The sequence below is a fragment of the Castor canadensis genome, chromosome 12 (assembly GCF_047511655.1).
Source record: "Castor canadensis chromosome 12, mCasCan1.hap1v2, whole genome shotgun sequence".
NCBI lineage: Eukaryota > Metazoa > Chordata > Mammalia > Rodentia > Castoridae > Castor > Castor canadensis.
Window position 1 is genome coordinate 10282950 of NC_133397.1, and position 20757 is coordinate 10303706.

Below are 20757 nucleotides of genomic sequence, written 5' to 3' on the forward strand. Positions count from 1 at the left end.
GTAATGAGGTAAGGGAGACAGCAGTAGTGCTGCACGCAGAGGGAACCTGAGCCCAAGTTACCATCCTTAATGCCAACCTGTGGATGGAGCTCACCAAAGTCCTTGCAGACTGGGTTTGTGGTAAACAAGAGGACACGGCTGAAGCAGACTTTTTTAGCCAATGGAAAAATTTTTCTAAGTTAGCACAGTGCTTATTATTGACAGACATTATCTCTGTGTCACCAGCACCTGGCCAGGAACTGGCACAAGACCCAGTGCCTAGCACCTGGAAGGTCTTTGTAAGTAAGTGTTCACGAACATGTCATTTGTGTCATGGGGAAGATGCTGCTAAATTTCTTTCCATCCCCAGGTTTCTAAGATGCATATCGTTAGAAAACACCCATTGAAGTATCAAAGCCTACAAGTGACATTTGTTAGGCCACATAGAGGCTGACCCAATTTCTTTGCTCTCTCCCTGCCTATTATTAAGCAGAGATGGGCCTGTTGCCTAATGACTGCCTGATTTAATTGTGTTGTCAAGTGTTCCCATGTGTGGTTACTGGGGGTGGTTCATTAACATACATGTTCCAAGCTTCTATCTAATGAGCTTCTTCTACCTGAATGGGAACCCAGACTCAGCAACCCCTTCCCTGCATTCCCTCCCCAAGTCTGAAGACTTCTGCCAATAGACAGCTTTGATACTCAAATGCTGTGGGGAATAGACAATTCCCTCTGCTCCCAGTCTGGACCTGGGACAGGGCAAAGGTTCCTGGGCTGTGGGGATCAAGGGCAGAAGCATGGGGAAGAAACAGGCCTGAACTCTGAATCTCTACTCTCATATTAGCTGTGACCTGGCAAATCACTTAACTTTTATTAGGACCGAGGGTGTTGTGAAGGTTGACTGAGTTGTCAAGGGCTTAGTGCTGGGCCAGGCTGGAATAGGAACCATTACTATTATCAATCAAGAGGATAACAGGGCAGAGCTCTTTTGACTGGGGAGCGGTGCTGGAATTGTGAATATATTAGGAGCCATCAGGGAGAGATGAGAAGGACCCACTGAGACCTCCCCTGCTATAAGCAAAATACCCCTCTTGAATCAATTTTAGACATGTATTTGTAATGCAGGCTTCTAGGAAGGAAAGGAAAAGGCTCTGTTTCTGTATATGCACTGTGATCTGAATGTTTGTGTCCCTCTGAAATTCACATGTTAGAACTGAATGCATAATGTGATAGTATTAAGAAGTGAGGCCTTTAGGGAAGTAGCTGAGTTACAAGAGTTCCACCCTCATGAATCTCATGAATGAGATTAGTGTCCTTATAAAAAAGGTTCAGGGAGCTGCCTTGTCCTTTATCCACCAAAGTGTATCAAGCTGCTGTCTTGAAGCAGAAAGTGATGCACACTATCCCCCAACACACATGCACTGAATCCGTTACTGCCTTCGTATTGGACTTCCCTGTGTCTGGACTTGTGAGAAATAAATTTTTACTATTTATAAAGTGCATTCTAGTATACTTTGCTACAGCAGCCAAACAGAGCAAGGCAATATGTGTGAAAATCATTGATCAAGTCCAATTCTAACATTTTTTGAGAAAGCAATTAAGATCCAGAGAGGGAAAAGCGCAGTCAGGACCAGAGTCACCCAAAGAACAAGTGAAGAAGTGTGGACTATAAGGTCAAGGTGTGTAGGGACTTTTGACTAGACTGCCCTCCATGAACTCCAGGGCTTGCTATCAACTCAATTTTCATCATAATCCAAAGTCCTCTCCACCATGGGCTTCTTCCCTGACCCAGTCCATCCTCTTGGGTGACAAGCTTTGTGACCAATTTCTAATGGGTGTCAGATAATAGTCTGCAATAATTAAGAGCCATGGTTATGCACAAATGCCTTAAAGTGTTCTTACTCATCATCTGTGGCTTTTAGATCCTTCCATGTGCACGAGTCAGAGAATTGCCCAGAATTCCAACAGCAAAGAAGGATCAGGAAATCCAGCTTTCAACCTGAATCCCACACTGTGCCCACGAATGGCCTTTCTTGGGCCAATGTCATCTCTGTACATACCAGGTGGGGTATGCCTGCTTTCACTGCAGGAAACCAACCCCTGAAACAAAGAGGCAGCTTAGGAGATGGAGAGAAGAACAAAATAGTAATCAAAATCTATTTTACGCAAGCACCAGCCTTTTAAAGCAGGGAACAAGTTTTACAAATGAGTAAGGTGAGATTAAATGAATTGAAGGAGGCCATACTGCTAATAAATGGCAAACCCTCTATTTGACCCCAGGGATCCCAGTCCTCAAAGCCATTCTGCACTGATCCTTCTCAACACAGACAAAAATGCTAAAACATGGGAGTACTGCCAGATCCTTCTCTTCCCTCTCACACCCATTCTGAGAATGTTTTCAGTAGCTTGCTGACTCAAGGGGATAGATAGACAGAACTGAAAAGATCCTTGAGGCGAAAAGGATTTTTACCTTTCTGTGAACTTGATTGCAATTTAACCAGATATGGGAAGAAGCCTTGGAACACCTGAATCTTCTTCCCTCCCCAAAGAGAAACACGTCTTCACCCAGACTGCTAAGGTTTCTGAAGTTGAGCATTACACTGATCTGCTTGGGCTGGTGTAACAAAATGTCATAGCTTGGGTAGCTTAAACAGCAGCATTTATTCTCACAGTTTTGGAGCATGGGAAGTCCAGCATCAGGGTGGCTGGCAGATTTAATGACTGATGACAATCGGTGTCTGGTTTACATACAGCTGTGTTCTTGCTGTATCCTCACACAAAGGGAAGAGAAAGAGAGAGGAAACAAACTCTCTCCTGTCTCTTCTTATAAGGACACTAATCCAATTCATGAGAGCTCCACCTTCTCGACCTTTGCACCCCAAATGTTACACTTTCTACATGTGAATTCCCAGGAAAATACAAGCAAGAATCTAGATGGAACAGAATGACAGGGTTTAGAATTAGATGACTGCTATCCTTAGAAGAAGAGAGGAAGACATAGACGCACACGAGGAAGACCGATGAAAGCAGAGATGGGAGTGATGCGTCACAAGCCAAGGAACACCCAGGGCTACTGAAGAAAGCTGGAATATGTGAAGAAGGATACTCCCTGAGAGGCTTTGAAGGGGGCACCACCCCACTAATACTCTGATTTCAATTTCTAGCTTCTCAAACTGTGAGTAGATACATTTCTGCTCTCTTAAGCTACTCAGTTTGTGGTATGCTAAGAAGTAATAAGCTTGGGATTCTCCTATGATTCTAGAATGTTGCTGGACCCTAGAGCTACAAAAAAAAATGAAGTATGGTCTCTCAAAAGTTGCATTTTATACTTGCTGGAGTATTCAGTAATATAGCCTTTGCTGGTCTAGAACTCCTGTGAGATGATGGGCAGTAGGAAGGGTACTCTGAATGGCAGGCTGCTGCCATTGCCTGGGTATCAGCCCAGGTAAGCCATGAGTTTTCAGTTGGATGTTATCTACAGGAAGTGATGCTGACAGTCAAAAATGGAGACCCTATGTGGATATGCAGCCAAGAGTAGATACCAAGTACATGTCATCTGTAAGAGTGTGGAGAGCACTAGTTAGCCCATTTGTAATTATGCAAGTTCTTTTCCTCATGATCCCACCCCTTGTTTTGGGCACAAAACACTTCCGTTTATTTTTCTCCCAAGACTACGTGTGGCTGTACCCTTAATTATTCTTTACTAAACATTCACAAGCATTTCTTCACGCTATAATGTTCATAGAGTAGCAATTCCATTTTATAGGCACTCAGGAGGGCTGTGTGCACACTTGAACTTCAGTTATTGCAACCTGCTGCATTCTTCCATCTTCAACTGAGTTCTTGGCATACCTTACTTTTGTAGCTGTAACATTGTGAAGCATTCCACAGTTGTTCAGTTTTTTCTTTCTCCTTTTCTCTTTTTAATACAGATTTATTGAGGTACCTTTGACATACAATAAACTGCATATACTGAAAGTATATCATTAGATAAGCTTGGTACATATATACACTTAAGACACTATTGAAATTTGTGTTTGCTCTTGTCTTCTGCAGTTTTACTAAACTTTTTTGTTCCAGTACCTTAAAGGATTCCATATGGTTTTCTACACTGGCGATCATGTTGCCTATTAAGGGCAGTTTTGCTGCTTGTCAAACAGGATGTCTTGAATTTCTTTTTCTTGCATGTTGCAGTGGTTTGAACCTCCACAATGTGGAATAGATAAAATGCAAACAAATGCCATTTACTTAGATGCTAAATTTTTTGTTTCTTATTCTATTAGTAACTCAGAAATAAACTATTAAAACCTCTCATTGTACTTGCTGGCTTTCCTGTTTTACTTTGCAGTTTTTGCTTCATGTATTTTGTAACTCTGATGCTTAGGATTAAATTCTCTTAATGAATTCACTCCTTTATAATTATGAATAATTTTCTTAATTGTTACTGGGAGTCTTTGATGTGGAGTTGATATTAGTATAGCCACTCACTGTTTTTTGCTTAGTGACATCTTAATATATCTTTTTGTCATCCAATTAGTTTTAATATATATTCATATCTATAGAGGCTTTCTTGTAGGAAGCTTATATTTTGCTGTTGCTCTTTTTATAGCAAAAACAATAGTAAAGTTTATTAGGAAAGCAATACACTTTCAAAGGTTGAAATGGGTTGTCAGGAAGGGAGGTTGAAAACGACTGCTCTTGCTTCTTTAGCTAGTCTGGTGATCACTGCCGTTCAACAACACATACTGTGATTACTGATGTGATTGGTCTTGAATCAACCAACTTGCTATTTATCTTATTTGTCCTATCCTTTTGTGTCCCTTTCTCTCTCTTACTATGTTCTTTTGGATTACTTGAGTATTTTTTGTAATTCCACTTTGTATACTTAATTGGCTTGTTAGCTATAACTGTTTTGTTGTTTCAGTGTTGTTTTAGGATTTTAGTATTCATCCTTATAAAAATAAAGAGCCCTATAATAGTAAACTTCCTCTCATCCATCTTTTATGCTCTTTTTTACATATATTTTATTTTTATGGGTTAAAATCCTCATTATACATTGTGATTGTTTTTACAGAAAACCACTATTTTTAATGCATCAAAAATAATATAAACAAATGTCTTTATATTACCTATGTGTTACCATTTTTTATTCCTTTGTGAACCCAAAGAGGTTGGCAAAAATCGCACCTCCTTACTTGAAGCAAGAGATGAAAATGGTAGAATTTACATTTCATTTTGAAAATAAGGTTGCTGACCTTTAAAACTTTGGTGAAGTAGCAGGGTGCTGGAAATTCTGAAGGTTTTTATCTCCCACCCTCTAAAATGCAGGCATTTTAACAAGGGCAACAAGGGGAATGGCCTTTGCTCATCCTCCTTGTTCAACATATTATTAATGTAATGGGATAGAGTATTTTATGGGTTGTCCTAGTTGTTCATATTTCCTTTAGTTTTAAGGTACTGGGGCTTGAACTCAGGGCCTACACCTTAAGCCACTCCACCAGCCCTATTTTTGTGAAGGATATTTTCGAGATAGAGTCTCATGGAACTATTTGCCTGGCTGGCTTCAAACTGCAATCCTCCTGATCTCTGCCTCTTGAGTAGCTAGGATTACAGGTGTAAGCCACGGTGCCTGGCCATATTGCTTAAAAATACATGGTGAAAAGAAGTAGTAAACACAGTATTGAGAACACTGGTGAATAGTTATTGTTGCCCATACCACATCAATGCAAATTATTTTTGATCTTTCATGATTTGGATAGAGAAGAACACATCCACAAAAATCAATGACCTCATACCGCGTACCTGAGGACGTTTTAGCCTGCTTTAGCAATGACATCACATTTGCCAGATCATCTTTGATTGAGGAAAATGTTTGGTTGAGTGATAGCAATCCACAGGCATTCCCCAGGATCCATCTGGTTTCTGCAGGATGAAAACTGCTATATTAAATGGAAACATGAGAAAAATCCTCATTCTTTCATCCTTTATATTCTTCTGGGTGACACTAATTACCACCTCTGCCTGAGGATGCAATGTTGTTTTATGTTTGCTTTCTTGATGGGGGTGGATTGAGTGAGTAGCCAATTTCAGAGCCTTTTATTTGTCCCTCTCCACCATGTTGACATTTACTCCATAGACCAGCAACACAATGAAAGTAACTACAACTAAGTATGTCAAATACAATTGTACATTTGGGGAACGGGGAAATGACCGCCAAGTGTGTCTGCAGAGCCTGAGCTTGGTTTTGGCAAAGAATCATCATTACCAGACCCCCGACGTGAGTATCTTAATAGGGAGCTGTGCTTCTGATGATCGGTGTCCATAAATCTTTTAAATGCCTAGATATTCCTTTTTCATCAAGGATATACAAGTAAATGGCTATAGTTCCACTTGGAAAAGGTCATACTTGCTGGGATCTTTAGCATCCTTTCTCCTGAGGATCTAGCTACCTTTAATGTGAATGACTTTGATTCTAGAAACTCAAACAATAAAACTGGGAAATAGTTTATGCCGTGTTTATTGGAGTCCTTTTATTCATCACTTTTACTTTTTTTACTGTCTTATTGACATTATGGTAATTACAGTCTCTTGGGTTTGGGCAATAGTTGTCAATACCTTACCTGTACTTCAGGGGCCATCATCTCCATTGCTATCTGTCAGCTAACACCAAAACAGTCTCTTGTCCTCTACTATAACTTCCATAGAAGGTTTCTGCTGGTCTTTTCAGTGAGGCCCATCATCGGTACACTCCAGTATCAGGCATATCTATCTTCACTGCACTCCTGACAGTGCTGGTGTAAGCTTTGAGCCAGTCAGGTAGATCTCTTGGCCTTGCGTAGTATAATGCAGTCCCAAGAGAATTAACCCAGTTTCTCAAGAAAGGCACTAATCTCTCATAATGACTTAATCACCATTTGAAGGCCACCCTACCTCTTGGGTTTGTAATGGTTTTCTATTGTTGCTATAACAAATGATCACAAACTTTATGGAGGTTAGAAGTCAAATGCAAATTTCAGTTGCTTAAAAATGAAGAATTTAGCAGGATTACCTTTTCTTGAGACTCTACTGGACAACCCATTTTCTTGTCTTTTTCTGCTTTTCGAGGCCAACTGCCTTCATCAATTTGCTCTCACCTATCCAGTGACACCATCTCACTGACCTGGCTTCCATCCTCTCATCTCTTTCTCTGACTCTTATTTTCTCTCCCTCTTCTATTTTTAAGGACCCTGTGATTACAATAGATCCACCTGAAGAATCCAGGATAATCACCCTATTTTTATGTCAGCTGATTAGTTACATTAATTTCATCTGCAACTTTAATTCCTTTAATATTCATAGGTTCTAAAGATTAGACTTGGGTATCTTGGGGGAGTCACTTTTCTTTCTACTAGCAATCCTACATCTAAGAAGTGTTCCCTGGTCAATAACCTCTCTTATCTAGTGTTATGGCCTAGTCCCCTTGATCAAGAATCTTTAAAACCCAGGACCACAGACACCCACTAATTCCCACAGATATGTGGTAACTAATTTTGTAGCTATTTTGCAGTATAGTTTTTTTTTTTTCTTGCCTGATTATGGAGCCATGATGACACTTTGGGTTTCTTGATATCTGCTATTAATTGAATATGATTTTTTCCCTTTGAATTCTCATCAAAATTTGGTTCCCAAGAAGGAGGGTGGCCTTTAAACGGTGATTAGGTCATTATGGGAGATTAGTGCCTTTCTTGAGGAACTGGGTTAATTCTCTTGGGACTGGATTATTTTTTGCAAGAGCAGGTTGTTAAAAAAGCACTTTTGACTTCCTCAACTTTCTTGTTTATCATGTTATCAAGCTGCTTGAGGCCCTGACCAGATGAAACCACCCAATCTTGGACTTTCCAACCTTCAAAATCATGAGCTAAATAAACATCTTTCTTTTATAAATTACCCAGTTTCATGTATTTTGTTATAGCAACATAAAATGGATCAGGACAGTGTCATAGTCATTTTTGCCCTGTGTTCAAAGGTCCAATGTCTAGGTATTGCTACTTCTCTAGTGTACAGTTTCCTAAGTATAATGGCTATTGTCACCTTGGTGAAGCAGTGGGGTTATATGGGTTATGTAACTGAGCTATGGAACTATTTAACACTGGCTATTGACCTGGCATTCAATAAAGGAGGCTTTGAAGGGGGCCTGTTGTCCTTACTAGGGTGATGAGGAGCACTTAAGTATTTGAGGCTTCAGGATTCTGGAGAGCTAAAATATTTGGGGAAATGCACTAGAATACATCAGATACCCATATTTTCTCCACTGTTGCCTTTATTGTAATATAACTGATCTGCCTTAACTGAAATTCAATTGTCTTTGAAGTTCTACTGTAAGGAGAAAATAGTTTGAACTTCAGCATTTTGTGTTCTCCTTCTGTAATGGGGTGAATTTATGTCCTCTCAGAATTCATATGTAAAATTCCTAATACTGAAGGAGGTACATGGAGCTTTTGCAACATGACTAGGTCATGAGGATGAAGCCCTCATGTGGGATTAGTGCCTTTATAAAAAACCAAAGAGCTAGTCTACTCTCTCCCCATGTGGGAATAGAAGTCCCATTTATAACCCGGAAGAAAGCCCTCACCAGAACTAGGTATCCATGCTGACACCATGATCTTGGGCTTTTATCTTCTAGAACTGTGACAAATAAATTTCAGTTTCAACTGTTAAAATTTCTTTAACTTAATAAAAATAATTGAAAGTATTTTTATCATAGCATACCAAGTGGATGAAGATACCCACTAAATCAGAAAAGAACTTTTTTCTAAGATACCAAAGGAACTCTCTGGTCCTAATGGTCTGGTTTCACATTGAGTCTTTGTTAACTGTCTTCAACTTTTCATTATCCCCTGACCCTTCAAATGTAATCTCATGTCCTTCCACGACTTGTTCTCCCATACTTTCAGATGCTTGGATTAATGTGTTGGCCAGGGTACATCTCTTTGCCATAACATTCTCTTAAACTTACCACTAGTGGCTGGACGCTGGTGACTCACACCTGTAGTCCTAGCTATTCAGGAGGCAGAGATCAGGAGGATTGTGGTTCGAAGCCAGGCCCAGCAAACAGTTAATTAGACCCTATCTCAAAAAAACACACATCATCAAAAATAGGGGCTGGTGGAGTGACTCAAGGTGTAGGCCTTGAGTTTAAACCCCAGTACCTTACACAAAAAAAACCAGTCACCATTGGTGGAATTTTTAGCAAATGGGCCACCACTTTATACTAGGGCTAACTGTGACACCCATATCACCTGGCCTGGAGTACTTGCTCCCAGTTGAATAGTGAGTGATCTATTCCACCTGCTTACCACCCGCTTTCTGAGCCATCCTACTTCTGGAATCACTCTGCTAATGTGGTCTTCTCTAAACAGAAGCTAAGTTGGAATGTGTGGGAGCTTAGTTGGGGATAAATACCTGAGAAAGAAAACTTGAGGAAGCAAGGTTGCGCATCATGAGCTTCACACTTTGATTGATAACTGGCAAGTCTTCATCAGCCCAACAGGGAGATCCACGGCCAACATTTGCCCATTTGAAAGTAGTCTGTTGTACCCTCAACTTGCTTAGTCATTGGTTAGACCATTTTAATCAAGACCTCAGTTGCAAAGCTGAGATGGATTTGTGAGTTAACCATTGAAAGCTGCCAACTAGTCACATTCAAAATATCCTTTCTAGAAGGGGACTCTGAGCCATGACTTCCTGGGTCCACCCCCTTGATCCACACTATTTGTGGGATAGATCTAAGGATATCATCCTTAGAGAACTGTAAATTTCACCTGATGATTTCATTTCCCAATTTAAACATGACTTGATCTCTTTTCTGCCATGAGATTGCTGTGAGGAATGGCCCCTGTTTGAAGGGAGCTTATGAGGTAATAGGAGACATGAGCTTAAGGCATGTCTTCAGATCCAATGGGATTCTGAGGTCTGATCATTTCACATTTAAAAAGTAAATAAATTAAGTGTTCAAAAGGAAGTACACATCCTTCCTGGAACAACCCAGCCCATAGGAAAGAGGAACAATGGGTTACATCCTTGGGCTAGTTCTTCCTCTCCTGGGAAAGAAGTGTGAGATCTCTGGGGCTTGTAGGAATCTGAGGCCCCAGATTCTCTGTTCACTTTGGCTACACAGGCAGAGACTTGGGGCCCAAAGGAAGCTAGAAGGGTAGCTTGAGGAGGACATCCTGGGCATGGTCTTGGGAGGGGTGCAGGAGGAGGAGGAAGCCCACCCATCTCATGAGTGTTGCTGGTATTGATCCTCTTCCGCCAGCATGCCTTGTATTCCCATAGTGCTGTGGGAAGGGAGAAGAGATTTGCCTGTGTGGTTGGCATTCTTGTGTACCTTCTGTGCAGCATTGTGTTAGCTTATTTGTTACTGTGACAAGAATCTGAGATAACTTAAAGGAGGAAAGATTTATTTTGGCTCATGGTTTCAGAGATTTCAGTTCATGGTTAGCTTGCTCCACTGGTACAGACCTGGGTGCAGCAGAACACCATAATGGTAGAAGCAAAGCTGCTCCCCTAATGGCAGCCAGGAAATAGAAGAGTCTGAGGACAAGATATAACCTTCAAGGGCATATCCCAGTGGCCTACTTCTTTCAACTAGGCTCCACCTCCAGAAGTTTCTTTTGCTTCACAATAATTATGAATCCATCAATGGATTCATTCAATAATTGTATCAGAGTCCTCATGAGACATTCACCTACCTGTTGATGATTGTCTCCAGCAGCTGGGGACCATGCCTTCAACATATGTGCCTTTTCTAGGGAAACTTCATATCTAAACCATAACAAGCATCTTTTCCCAGGAAGATACAGTCAGAATCAAGTTCCAGGTATTTTGATGTCTAGCATACTGTTAATTCAATGGAATCAGACTTAGGGCAAGAAAGTGAATCTAAAATATATAGTGTCTTATGAGCTACAAGTGCTACCACATATGTCTTCTGTGTCCTTTAGTGTGTAGGAACTGTCTTTCAACATTGTCTCCCTGGAAAAGAAAGTTAAGAATTGCCTCATTTGAGCCTCTATTTGTATGGATGAGGACAGTAAAGATCAGGAAGAAAAGGCACACATCAATTGCTATCCTTCAAGACATCTCTGTAGTCACCTCTTTCAGAAAATAATGCTTGAATTCATATCTATCTCCTTAGTGATCCACATAGGTCCTGCCACAGCAATCATCAGGTCTACACTGAACGAATGAAGCTATCCCTAGGGTCAAAGCAGAGAAACACATCTAACATGGTTGTTCAATCTAACATGATTGATAAGAATCTCACAAGAAGAGGAGGGAAAGAGGACAGCCATAGAGAAGGAAAGCAAAGAACAACTGGTGAATTGGAGAAAGTGTCCTTTCTAAAAACAACCCATGACTTTTTCCATTATGTAGTAGACTATGGTTTTTAATATATTAAATCCAGCTGGCAACTGGGTTAGTATACAAAACTATAAATACTAAGGTAAAGTCATAACCTCATTGAATGTCTAAGGTCTTCATAGCAGTTAAAGAGCTGAAATCTAGAGTATCTGTGTCATGTAACACTTATTTCTGAACTTTCATGCAGGATCTGGTCAATGGCTGCCCCTCAACAAATGTCTGTTGAACGAAAGAGCACTAGGTTTAGTAGACTACTGTATCTTCACAAAACCCATGCAGCTCGATACCTTATCTCCAGGACATTACTCAGAATAATGTGGACGTTATCTCAATGTGAATATGACTTTTTCATAGGATGAGTATGGTGTGCACCAGAATCAGTATGAAATCTCTACAGATAATTAGAGCAATGTCCTGGGGATGTTCAGCCCAGTGTGCACATGACACTGCTCCCAGACGCTACACATCCCTTTGGAAAAATTTGACAGCCTCTGAACTCCACCCATCTAGCTAGATTTTTCTGATATTTTCCCTAAGAGTTTATTTTTAGCTTATTATCATAATGAGGGGACATTTTGTTAAACCTTTTTTTCTGTAGTTTGTGTTTTTTTAGATTGCACATCTCTCCTTTCCAAGTATAAACTTGCTTTGTTATTTAACATGCTTTTAAAAGCCATACACATATCATTTACCCCAAATGAGATTTTGGCATTAACCCGTGGGAAATGCCTCTATGAATCTTAATCCACTGGGTCAGCAGAGCAGACTCAGTGAACCACATCACTGAGTCCCACAGAGGTTTCAGCAGTCCTTGGCAGTTAAAGGCCGGCATGATGTACAAGGATCATGAGTTTTAGAAGAAAATGTAGCTCAAATTTTAACACTGCTACTTGTGAATTTGGATGTCACTTTAGACTCCTTGAGCCCACTGGTCATTTATAAAGTTGGACTATTGACAAGTTTCTAGCCAATTTGTAACATAGCCTACTGACGGAACCAGCCTTGTAAGAGTGGTGGATGAGAACCACAGCCAGAAAGAGCAGAGGAAAAGTGAGGCTGAACACTGGTCCTGCCTTGTCCTTTATTTCAGCTGTTTAGCTGCAGATTGTCCCAAAGGACTGTCTCAAAGTCTTCAGTGTTCCCACTGGATAATAGACACCTTTCCCACGGAGAAGGGTCTAGAAGTTATGTTTTAGCAAGACACAGCTTTGCAGTTCCTATCCATGAAGGCTACTGACTGAGTTTCCCATTGCTTCATTTGCTAACAGTAGTTCCTCTTCCCTTTTGTGGACGACGAAAGAATTCACTTCCATGAATTCTGGGGTTAGCGAAATTATTAGTTATTTACCAGTATAATTAAGTTACTCCACAGAGATCACACACATATTTATAAATTTACTTATATTACTCTGCTTTATTCTTGTTAAAATAATTATGCATAACTTTAAGCATGAAAATGTAAGATCAAAGATTAAAGGAGGAAAAAGGTAAGTAGGTTAAAAAAATCTAAAGATAATCTTTAGAACTGAACATAATTTATTTCTGTTCTCCCTCCATCTTCAATTCTGCTATCCTGCTCTTCTTTTTTCTCTGTCTTCCTTCCTTTCCATGTTTATTCAGCCAGACGTTCAAACAGCAAATATTCCCAAGAAGTTTTTCTGCATTACACATTGTGTAGGAAATACAGATTCACAGACTTCCAAATTCCTTCATGTAAGGAAGCCAGGGAATAATGAGGGAAGCTGAGAAGAAACTGGTAAAGTCATAACTCTATGAGAGTGCTGTAGTTTAGCTAAATCTGAGGCGTTATGGGGATCTAATGGAGCCTAGAGGAGGAAAATATGGACACTTTGGGAAAAGACAATGGTCAAATTGTCCAGAAGAATGAATTTTTTTTTGTGAGGCAAAAAAGAGGCATTTTTACAAAGAAGTATCTCAGAGCACAGAGGTAAGACTATGACACGGTTCAGGCAGCTGTTGTACAAACCTAAACACAATTGGCTGTGAAACGTGCAAGGTCTGAATAAATAAAAATTATTCATTAATCAGAAAAACATGTTTTTCTGATTAATAAACTCTGAATTTTTTTCTCAGGAATTATAAAGAACATAGTGAAATGATGAACAAAGTTCTCAGGATCAGTTTTCAGGGACATGGATACAGGTTTTGCCCTATAACATCTTGAAAGGTCTTAAGGAGAATGTTCTCATCATTGAGCTGAACACTACAACATGCTAGAGAATATATAGGTTTAACAAAGTGAAATATTTCATGGGACCTGGGGCTATTGAGAAAGTTCTCTGGAAAGTTACCTTTAAGATTTGATCCTTGATTAATTTCTTAAGATTAAAATATCTACCCAACGGGGTTTTGCATACTCTTGCTACTGAGTTTGCTGAACTGTGGGCCTCAGCCTTAAGTTTTGAACTGGTCATGTGGTAGAGAAATCAGAGATGAGCCAGATTGGGCAAAACCAATGAGAAGAGTAAGAATGAATTTCATCTCATATTATCAGCTGAGTGAGTTAAAGGAACTTTGTCTACTAGGACCCTTTTTCCTTCTGGGTCTCTGCTTTCACCAAGATTCACAGTTTACATTGCCAGTATTGTGTCAAGAAAAACATATGCCTATTGATGTAATCAGGGCTGTGAAGGACTGGATGTTTATGTGTCCCCACTTCCCAAATTCATATGATGAAATTCTAACCTCCAGGTGATGGTATTAGGAGATGGAGATTTTGGGAGTTGAATGAGATTAGTGCCCTTACAGAAAAGGGTACAGAAGGATCTCATATCTTATACCATGTGCAGTTTATAATAGGAAGACAGTTGTCTCTGAGGAAATGTCTTCATTAGATGTAGAATCTGCTCCATCTTAATCTTGGGCTACCATGCTTCAGAATTGTGATAAGTAAATTCTGTTGTTCATAAGATATTAAGTTTATGGTGTATTTTGTTATAGTTACCTGGGTAGCCTAAGACAGAAGCAAAAAACATAGGTGTGGAGTAAAATTATCTTTGTCTGAATTCTGGTTCCATTTCTGAAAGTGAATGATGTTAGGCAACTTTCTTAATCTTTCTGTGCTTCACTTTCTTAATCTTTCATCTAGTGAATGTAGATTGTGTGTGTGTGTGTATGTGTGTGTGTTTTGGTGGTATTGGAGGTTAAACTCAGGGCCTCAAGTACTCCACCACTTGAGCCATGCCCCTTCTGCTTTTTTAGTTTGCTTTTCATGTCGGGTCTTGATCTTCTTCCTGGGCTGGCCTTGGCCAGTGATTTTCCTACCACAACTTCCCAATAATTACGATCATAGGTATGCATAACCATGCCCAGTTGGGGATGAGATTAACTCCCTGGTGTATTGATAATGATATTTGCATACACACATGAAATGTGATGATACGGTTTATTATTATTATTAGGTGTTTAGTTTCACTGTATCTTAATTTGTTTCCTATGAATCCTAGGAACCTCTGGGGCAAATATTTGCTTACAGGAGAACAAAAGGAAGAGTGATCACAAACTGGCCTCAGATGAGTCCATTTTTTTCTTTGTGAGATCTTTTGAGGAAAGTCCTTTTGTTTTCTGTACCACAGGCCTTTCTTTAGCAAAATGCAAAGGGTGTGTTGGGCTGGGTGAGGCCAGGGCCAGGGCTGGAAGTGACCTCAGGTGTCCCCATGAATAGCAGCTAAATCACTCAGGAGAGAGCCTATGGAAACTGGAATGGGATGCCAGGAGGTGTTGCAATATTATTTTAGAAGATTCATCTGCTTAGTATTATGCTTTCCCTTATTCAACCCTCAGAGGTTTTGGACTCTGTCTGGTGTGAAAATTTTTTTCTGTTTAGAAAGAGTTCCGCTCATTACTTTAGCAGACTGCACATGGGGAGAACTTGTTTATCCTGCTAAATGAGTCATCAATATCCTGCTCTATACTAAGCTATGGAATGGTAGACTTGGAAGGGATTTCAGACTCATCCTGCTCAGCCCCTCATTTTGCCAGTGGTTTGGAAATGAAGGCCCTAAGAAGAGAGAGACTGGCACAAAATCATACTGCAATGGAGCTGGCCCTGAAGCATGGGTCTTCTGACCCCCAAGTCTTGTGTGTATTCTGTAAAATTCAACAGACACCCACAGAACTTTGGAGGGACAAGAGGCAAAGGGAACCATGCTAGATACCATACATACTGTGTTCCAATTTAACCTTTCAGCACAGCAACTCTGGAAATAATTCATTTTTAAGAAGATAAATATTTCAATCAGTTGAGGAGACACAAGTAGAAAATATCCACTCATTTATTCTACATTAAAAAGTATGCATTTGCTAGGTATTAAGAGTGTGGAAGAGAACAAGGCAGGCACTCAATTCAGTTATTGTCCTTACTAAACTTACAATCTAGTGTGCTCTCATGATGATGTAACTGTTGCTGGACACATTAGGGTCCCACAGAGATGCCTCAAGCTTTACTTAGTTTACAAAAGAGATCAAACTGGGTTCCATTCTCTTCTCACCTGTCCCTCAGTCTGGAACCACAGAGATCCAATGTCTCTACACTGACACTTTCCGTGAGATTTCATTGGGAGACAAGATCTTGTTGGGTAATGCACTAAGCTACTTCATGCTGCCTCCTTGTATTATTCAGGAAAACTTCACATATAAGTACAAAACTTGACTCAAATTATCTTAACAACACAAATAATAAAATTTATTAGAATTGAATACATCAAGTTTTAGGCTCTGCCAGTTCAGGAGGTTTAGCCATAGAGCTGTCCTCTTGTGTTTGACTTCATATAAGTCTATGCCCAAGAGCTTAAATAAGGACATCAGGATTTACTCTCTTCCTTTCTCTCTTCCTCTTCCCATTCTGCTTATCCTCATTTGGCTTCATTAGTGGTAATCAGCCTCTGGTTGTTGGCAGCCCCAGATTTATAACCTCCCAGCAGAAAGAATCATTTCCTCTCTTTATGTTGACATAAGTAATCCCATGGAAGAACTTTGTTGGCTTTCCTGGGTCCCTCCCTTGCTTATCTTGGAGCAAATCACAGGAGCCAAGGGTGTAGGGCCACTCTTACTGTTCAGCCAGTGTACAGGTTCCAACCCCTGTCATGAGGACAGGGCATTTTGATTGACTGTCTCAACAGCAGCTAAGAGAATGACAGAACAGTCTTCTAAAAAGACGGAATGAGTATTTGCATGAAGGAAAAAAGATCACTGCTGTGGTTTGAATATGGTTTGTCTTCTTGTAAACTCTTGTGAAATTTAACCCCCATTATGAGATATTAAGAGATGGGACCATTTGGGAATTTAAAGAGGGGATTAGGGCTATGTCCTCATAAATAGACTAATCCATTCATATGGTTAATATATTAGAGGATTAATAGGTTAATGGGTTATCTTGAGAACTGGTCTACTACAACAACCAATTTGGATAGGTTGTCTGCACACTTCCTGTCTCTTGCATGTGATGCCCTGTTCCACCTCATGACTCTGCCAGCAGGAAGGCCATTATAAGACACATCCCCTTGGCTTTGAATAAGAATTGTGAGCCAAAATAAATCTCTTTTTTTTATAACATACCCAATCTGTGATAGTGTGTTATTAGCAACACAAAATGGACAAATAATAACCTATGATCATATTCTATTATTATGTTCTTTTCAATATTGACTAATTGTGACTGTGATGATGATTCTAGGAAGTTCAAAATAAAGCAGGAAATTGAAACTCAACATTCGGATCTCAAAGCAAAGGCAAAACTGAAGTGACTATGACACTATTCCTAGATGCCCTGGCTGGGAAAACCCATCATCATGGAGGATAAAATCAGAGCCTTAGATTTCTAGCACTCCAAGCAAGAAACAGAAAGAGGGGATCACAATTCATTGTCTCACATGGGAACTAGTTGCCAAGGAGTAACAAACATTTTTCTAAGACTGAGAGCTTACTTCAGTTTGTCATAGATATTTTTGTCTGAGACATTTGTGTACTTTTCTTAAACCAGCAGATAGTTAATCTTTTTACTATTGAGTAAAAATGCTGGAAACGAGTTTACCAGGGCTCTTTCATCAGCTTTTGTGAAAAGTAAACACATCCAGTATCTTTCTAAGATGCTATTCAAATGAGAGGACCTTGTTATCAAGACAGCTGGAGAATGTTGAGGAAAGATGGCTGTGCTGAGAACAAATTATTGATTTGTTTACTTTAGGCCTATAAAGAGGACCAACTACAATCATCTTCCCTTCAGAGGGATTTTTCCCTTCCTGATGGCAATCATGAGAACTCATGGTAAGTAAGGTCAGTTTAATGGAGAAATCTACTGCAAAGAGTTGCCTCTAGAAAATTTTGACATGGACTATGATAATGCAAGGTGAATTATTACCACATTGTCATTCTTTGGGTAGGAAATACAAATACAATGTACTCCCTCTATTTTTTAGTAGATGAATGCACAAAAAGAATTCTGTGAAAAGACAGAAAGTACCTGGGTGGACCTAAGAATTAATAATCCTGAGAGCCAGTTGATCTGAATTCTGTTTCTATGTCAGTCATTATTTGCTGTGTGGCCTTATTTGGACTTTCTTATTTGGACTTTGATTTTAAAATCTGTGAAATGAAAACCCTGGTTTATATAATTAGTAAAATTTTTTCTTGCTGTAAATGTCTATATCACTATTACATTTTAATAGTACAGATTCTAGAAAAATAAGCTTATTTGTTTGCTAAGAAACAATATTGTTTTCCAAATATAGCTCTTGGAAGTTGGTCTTAATTGGTAATAAAATCTCAAATACTCTTCTGTTTTTCTTTTAAAAGATTTACTTTTATCTCAGGAAGATTTTGATTATCTTTCACTCCTACTAGTTTGCTCTTTATGAATAAACACCTTTTTCAGTATATAAGAACTAACTAAATATTCAAAGATCTCTTAAAGTTTTTGACTTGCATTTGGGTCTGTCAGTTTGACCTGTTAGAACAGATCACTTATTGTAAGAGACCATCCCAAAGTCAAGGTTAGGTTTTCTGCCTCCAGAGCCCACAGATTTGAAATCCTTACAAAAATAACAAATGAATAATTTACAGCTTTGCCTTCATTTATTGAAAACCATTGGAACATGTTCTTAGCCAATGCAACTCTTGAGCTCTCTTCCTGTAGTTATTATTCACTTAGTCATCATCTTTTCTTCTTTTTACATCATCTTTTTTTTTTTAAAGACATTTACTTAAGAGTCTGTTGTTCCTGGCTTTTTGTGAAGGACTGTCAGGTAAATGTAGATCTGAGCACCACCTCCAGGCTCTTCCATCCAAGCCCTCAGCCTTCATTCAGAGGTAGTGTGTTCTTGTCTCTGTGGAGATAAGTCTGTCAGGCTTCCCCCTCTGCTGTCTGTAGCATATAAGAGTAAGACTGAATGTTTCACACTGAATCCACCTGAGTGAGGTTGCACATGTTGACATGCAGAATGAAAATTTCATCCAGGAAGGTTTAGATTCTTTGCCCTGTCCTACTGAGGAACTAGCTAACTATTTAGGAATAGCTAATATCGTTATACTGTTTGCAGTTTACTATACACTTTCATACAAGTGACCTCATGTGATCTTCACAAGTAAATGCAAATAGGCAGTATTCATTGTTTTCTTGAGAAGGCAACAGAACCCCAGATGGTTTAACTGAGGTGCCAAGATGACTAGTAAGGAAGGGAGGGAACCAGGGCCAGAGTCCAACTCTCACAACACATCACAAGAGTTTAGCTAGCACTGTATAGGAGCCATGGGACTCTGTAGCCCACAGGTAATTCAGGAACCATAACCCCAGTCTACCTACTTCACAGGTATGAGTATGTTCTGAGAAAACACAAATGCCATTCATTTATTACTGACTAACATCCAAGTCTATTTCAATAGCTCAGAAACATGGCCAAGTATCAAAGACCTGAATTTAGCAACACCTAAAGTCAAAACAAACCAACTTCACACAAACTCTGCCTTCTGCTCAGAACAAGGTAGAAGTATGAAAGCCATTCCTTAAGTAAGAAACTGTCCAGTGGAAACTGACAGGGGAGAAATGAACTTCATGTTTGCAATTTTGGTGCGGCTTGAGATTCCATTTCTAAAAAAAAGGTACTTAGGATGAAGGAGAAACAGTTTCTGTGGACACAAAAGCTGGAGACAAAGCAGGAAAAAAAAATCACAGATTTGAAATCCTTACAAAAATAACAAATGAATAATTTACAGCTTTGCCTTCATTTATTGAAAAACATTGGAATGTGTTCTTACCCAATGCAACTCTTGAGCTCTCTTCTTGCAGCTATTATTCACTTAGTCATCACAATCTTCTGTTTTTAAAGACATTTATTTGGAGTCTGTTGTTCCTGGCTTTTTGTGAGGCACAGTTAGGTAAACGTGGATCTGAGCACCACCTCCAGGCTCTGCCATCCAAGCCCCCAGCCTTCACTCAGAAGCAGTGTCTTCTTCTTTTTTCTTGGAAAGGATTTATTTTAGTATAACAAGATAAAGTATAGATAAGGGGGGACGGGGGAAGAAAAAGAGAAACACTTCCTGTTCCCTATGCAGGAAACGGGAGCAAAGACTGAATATGTTGGTCTCCATCTCTTCTTATATTGGAGATCTGGGAGAATACAATAAGGCAAAGATAATGGGCCTGGATGGCTGAGATGACTGTTAAAACAGGGAAGGGTCACCCTCCCAGATCACACCCAGAATCACACCCAATTACATCCACATCCCACCCACATCATGGAGACAATAGGTGTCCTTTGAATTTCCCTTGCATCACTCTCTACCCTTGAAGGGTCCTTGTAGCTTGTTAACATCTCAAAGAGGAAAGCTGAAGCCGGTAGCTTCTCTCTATTCCTGTAACTTAGCATCTAAAAGGTGACGGGAGGTGGCTAGCTGCTCTGCCTCTCCAGTCTTTACTTCCTTGTTTCAATGTTAGAGTGTGGCCTTTTAAATATTTATTAAAATAGTACAATTCCCCTGTCTCCTTATCTATCTCTCCTGCTTCGTTTACCCCTTAAATGTCTTTGGTCCCTTTTAATCTTAAAAGGGGTGCAGAGGCGTAAGAGTCCAACCTTCTATAGCTACTCCCTGCTGAATTTGGGTGCTGGCCTTACCTAGAAAGGGAACCAAAAAGTCATTTTCCTGTCTTGAATTTAGGGCTGGCAGAGTGGCTTACCTGGTAGAACGCCTGCTTAGCAAGCATGAGGCCTTGAGTTTAAACCCTAGTACCACCAAAAAAAAAAATCGTACACCTCCCATCTTAAATTTAGGAGGTAACAAGGAAATTCAGTTGGCAGAAAATTTAGTTGAAGGGTTGCCAGGATCAGGACTGGGAGAAATGAAGTTATTCTTTTACTAAAA